A 5,101-nucleotide genomic window follows, 5' to 3' on the forward strand; every position below is an offset into this window, starting at 1 on the left:
ACAGACAGCATCCTCCCGAAACCATGGTGACTAGTACCGCTTGGGGGCGGGGGCGCAGATGACATTCATAATTCTCTGTGCAGATTTTTCCAGCACAGGTTATGGTACCAGCAAGGCAGCGTGTGTGTGTGTGTGCACGTGCATGTATGAGTGACTGTGAGTGTGGATGTGGGGGGGGGCGCGCGTGTGTGTGTGCGCATGAGTGTGACTGTGTGTGCATGCATATTTGTGTAGCTGTTTGAATCTGCATTGCAACCCCACGTGTACGTCTCTGCATGGATGTGATGTGTGTGTGGGCACTTTCACAAAAGTGTTCAGAGCTGTGTGTGCACAACAGGGCTCATTTCCATGCACCATGTGATTGGTGGTATGTGTGTGTGCATCTGTGCTGTGACCGTGTCCTGTCCTTTTTTACAGTCCTTTTTTTTTTTTTTTTGTCTTTTGTTTTTTGGCTTTTGTGCGGTTTTTTGAGACAGGGTCTGGCTCTGACACCTGGGCTGCAGTGCAGCAGTGCCATCTCGGCTCACTGTAGCCTCTGCCTGCCAGATTCAAGTGATCCTCCTGCCTCAGCCTCCCAAGTAGCTGGGACCACATGCATGCACCACCATGCCTGGCTCATTTTTTTGTATTTTTAGTAAAGACAGGGTTTCTCTATGTTGGCCAGGCTGTTCTCGAACTCCTGGCCTCCAGTGATCCACCCACCTCAGCCTCCCAAAGTGCTGGGATTACAGGTTTGAAGCACCACACTCTACCTTTTTTTTTTTTTTAAGACAGGGTCTCACTCTATCACCCAGGTTGGATGCAGTGGCCTGATCACGGCTCACTGCAGCCTCAATCTCCTGGGCTCAAGAGATCCTCTCGCCTCAGCCTCCTGAGTAGCTAGATGTGCACCACCACGCCCAGCTCATTTTTTATTTTTCATAGACATGGAGTCTCACTATGTTATCCAGGCTGGTCTCAAACTCCCGACTTCCAGCAATCCACCCACCTCAGCCTCCCAATGTGCTGAGATTATAGGCGTGAGCCCTATCACTCTACCTGCTTTCTTTTTCTTTTCTTTCTTTCTTTTTTTTTTTTTTAGAGATGGGCTCTTTCCATGTTGCCCAGGCTGGTTTCAAACTCCTGGCTCAAGTGACCCTCCCACCTTGGACTCCCAAAATGCTGGGATTACAGGCATGAGCCACTGTACCTGGCCTCTGTAGGTATTTCAATCTGCCTGTACATATGTGGTGCATGTCACTGTGTGTGAGCAACTCGTGTGCTTGGATGTAGGCGTGTGACTGTGAGTGTGGGTCAGGTGCGGTGTGTGACTCCAGAAGTGTGTGTACACATACTCAGGGGTGTGTGCAAGAGGGAAGCTTAATGTGAAAAATCTGGAAATGGAGCTCTGCCATCCAGGGAGCAGATGTGGTGCCCACAGCCGCTTCCGGCTTTGAGAATTATTTGAGTTATATAAGACGCTATTCCGGGGGGAAGCGGGGTGAAGGGTACAGGGGCTGGCTGCGCTATTTTTGCAACTTCCTGTAGAGCCTATCATTATTTTTAAAATAGAAAGTTTTTAAAAATCTGGAGATGAGAAAAAGAAATATGAATTTCACACATTGTGTGTGTGTGTGTGTCTGTGTGTGTGTTCTCAAAACAAGCAGGAGAAAACGGAAGAATCTAGACAAATCACTGAGAGCTTTTTAAATAACACTTTCACTGAGAACTCGGGTCAATGCTCCCAAGCGTCCCAGGTGGAGATGACGAACCCAGCACTGTGTTGGGGAGGGGCAGGGCTTGGGCGGGCAGACCCAGGCAGGTGCAGGGGTGCATTGTGCAGGCAGGCATCTGGTGACCTGGGAGTAGGCTGGGAATGTGGAGTGTAGCCCAGGATTCAGGCTGCATCAGGAAAGGTGTGGGCTTCACCGGTGGAGGAGAGGAAATTTAATCCAGGTGCAGCAAAAAAGTCAGTGGCATCGAATCTCCTGGGGCAGTCTGGGGAGTTAGGGGCAGAGTAGCTCCTGGGTGTCTGGTTGTCTGAATATCTGCCACCGTTGGGGGTCCTCCTCAAAGCCCAGGGGTCCAGAGTTTGAAGGGGTGTGGAGGTGGGGAGGGAGACAGATGCTCAGAGATTCAGAGAGAGAGAGCCAGGTGGGGCAGAGGGCAGACAGAGGCAAGACTGAACATACAGACAGTTAGAGATACAGGGAGAGACATAGAGAGACACCCACAGAGAGACAGAGAGAAAAAGAGAAATGAAAACACAGAGAGAGACAGAGGCAAGACTAAACACACAGAAAGACAGAAACAGAGATAGACAGAGACAGAGACTAAGAGAAAAATGTAGAGAGAGATGGAGACAGAGACATAGAGATGCAGAGAGACAGAGAGATGGAGAGAGACAGGGACAGAGACGGAGAGATCTAGAGACGGAGATGGAAACAGAGATACGAAGATACAGAGAGAGACAGAGACAGAGACAGAGAGTAAGAGACCCGAGGCCAGGAGTAGTGGCTCACTCCTGTAGTCCCAGCACTTTGAAAGGCTGAGGTGGGAGGATCACTTAAGGCCAGGAGTTCAAGAACAGCCTGGCCAACATGATGAAACCCCATCTCTACTAAAAACACAAAAATTAGCTGGGTGTGGTGGTGCACGCCTATAATCATAGCTACTCGGGAGGCTGAGGCAGGAGAATCACTTGAACCTGGGAGGCGGAGGTTGCCGTTAGCTGAGATCACGCCACTGCACTCCAGCCTGGGTGACACAGAGAGACTCTATCTCAAAATAACAACAACAACAAAGAAACAGAGAGAGACAGAGACAGAGAGAGTCAGAGACACAGAGCAAAAGACCCCAAAGCAAACAGAAACAAACAGAGACACAGAGAAGCACAGAGCAGAGACAGGGAGAGACCCAGAGAGAGCTTGAGCCTGACCCCCAGACAGAAGGCACCAAGAGAACCACAGAAATCCACCTCGGAGAGAAACAAGAGTCCAAAACCCCACCAGAGACAGAGACATGAGGACAAGGAGAGGAGAGACAGCAGTCAGGCCCGACGAGGAGGTGGAGAGGCTGTGGGGCAAAGGGTCTGAGGAGGCCTGAGCCTCTGAGCTCTGTGCTTTTTTTGCTTTTCTGTTTGTTTGTTTGTTTTGTTGTTGTTTTAAGATGGAGTCTTGCTCTGTTGTCCAGGCTGGAGTGCAGTGGCACCATCTCGGCTCACTGTGACCTCCGCCTCCCAGGTTCAAGCAATTCTCTGCCTCAGCCTCCCAAGTAGCTGGGATTACAGGCGTGTGCCACCGCGCCCAGCTAATTTTTGTATTTTTAGTAGAGACGGGGTTTCACCATCTTGGCCAGGCTGGTCTTGAACTCCTGACCTCATGATCCACCCACCTCGGCCTCCCAAAGTGTTAGGGTTACAGGCATGAGCCACCACGCCTGGCTGCCTTTGAGCTCTGAAAACCAGTGTCCCGTAAACAAGAAGCTGCTGATCTTTTCCGATCTAGCCTGGGAAATCCCTCAGCACCACTTCCACAATATCCTGTTGGTTGAAGCCATCCAAGCCTGCCCAGGCTTTAAGGCTACTAAAAATACAAAAATTAGCCAGGTGTAGTGGCAGGCGCCTATTGTCCCAGCTACTTGGGAGGCTGAGGCAGGAGAATTGTTTGACCCTGAGAGGCAGAGGTTGCAGTGACCGGAGATCATGCCACTGCACTCCAGCCTGGGTGACACAGCAAGACTCTGTTTCAAAAAAAAAAAAAAAAAGGATGGAAACAATTGCAGCCATTTTTAGAAACAAATTACTTCAAAGGGGTGGTCACCTGGCCGGGCGCAGTGGCTCATGCCCGTAATCCTGGCACTTTGAGGGGCCGAGGGAGGAGGATTGCTTGAGCCCAGGAGTGTGAGACCAGCCTGGGCAACATGGCGAAAAAAAAAAAACCAAACCAAAAATAGTAGGAGGGGGAGGGGAGGGACGATTAGGAGGTACACCTAATCTAAAGGATTAATGGGTGAGTACTCCAGCCTGAGTGTCAGAGTGAGACCCCGTCTCAAAACAAGGGGGGCGGGGCAGGCACAGTGGCTCACACTTTTAATCTCAGTGCTTTGGGAGGCTGAGGCAGGCAGCAGATCACTTGAGGTCAGGAGTTCGGGACCAGCCTGGCCAACATGGTGAAACCCCATTTCTACTAAAAACACAAAAATTAGGCTGGGCACAGTGTCTCACGCCTGTAATCCCAGGACTTTGGGAGGCCGAGGTGGGTGGATCACGAGGTCAGGAGTTCAAGATCAGCCTGGCCAAGATGGTGAAACCCCATCTCTACTAAAAATACAAAAATTAACTGGGTGTGGTGGCTCCCGTCTATAGTCCCAGCTACTGGGGAGGCTGAGGCAGGAGAATCGCTTGAACCCAGGAGGTGGAGGTTGCAGTGAACCGAGATCACGCCGCTGCACTCCAGCCTGGGTGACAGAGCGAGACTCCATCTCAAAAAAAAAAAAAAAAATCAAGGCCACACCACGTTATACCCATTAGAGTGGTATTATCAAAAAGACAAGACATCACAAGCATTGGTGAGGACATGGAGAAAAGGGAACCTTTTTGCTCTGTTGGTGAAAATGGAAATTGCGATAGCCATTATGGGAAATGGTAAGGAGGTTTCTCCCTCAATAAGTTAAAACTAGAATTACCATATGATCCGGCAATCTCACTTCTGGGAATATATCCAAAGAAAAACGAAAGCAGGAGGCTGGAGTGAGGGCAGAGAGTAGGGACAGACGTGGGAGGGAATGGAAGGCTATTACTCTGTGTGCAGGATTGCCGCTAGAACAGGAACAAAAAATGAGTCATCTGCGAGATCGAGAGACAGAGCCTTGAGATGTCACTGGGCCTGGGAAGGGCTGGAGCTATGAGCTATAAGAAGGGCTGGAGAGAAAAGGAGGGGTGCAGTGTTGTACTCCCCTGTAAGGAGGATGGCATTTGTGTCCAAATATGTGGGTCACAGTGTGGCTTTGCTGTGCTGATGTATAAATATACCAGGCTGACTGTAACATGGACCATGACTCTTTTTTTTTTTCTTTCAGACAGAGTCTTGTTTTTGTTGCCCAGGCTGGAGTGCAGTGGCAC

This window comes from Hylobates moloch, unplaced genomic scaffold (genome assembly GCF_009828535.3).
Source record: "Hylobates moloch isolate HMO894 unplaced genomic scaffold, HMol_V3 SCAFFOLD_15, whole genome shotgun sequence".
Classification (NCBI taxonomy): Eukaryota; Metazoa; Chordata; class Mammalia; order Primates; family Hylobatidae; genus Hylobates; species Hylobates moloch.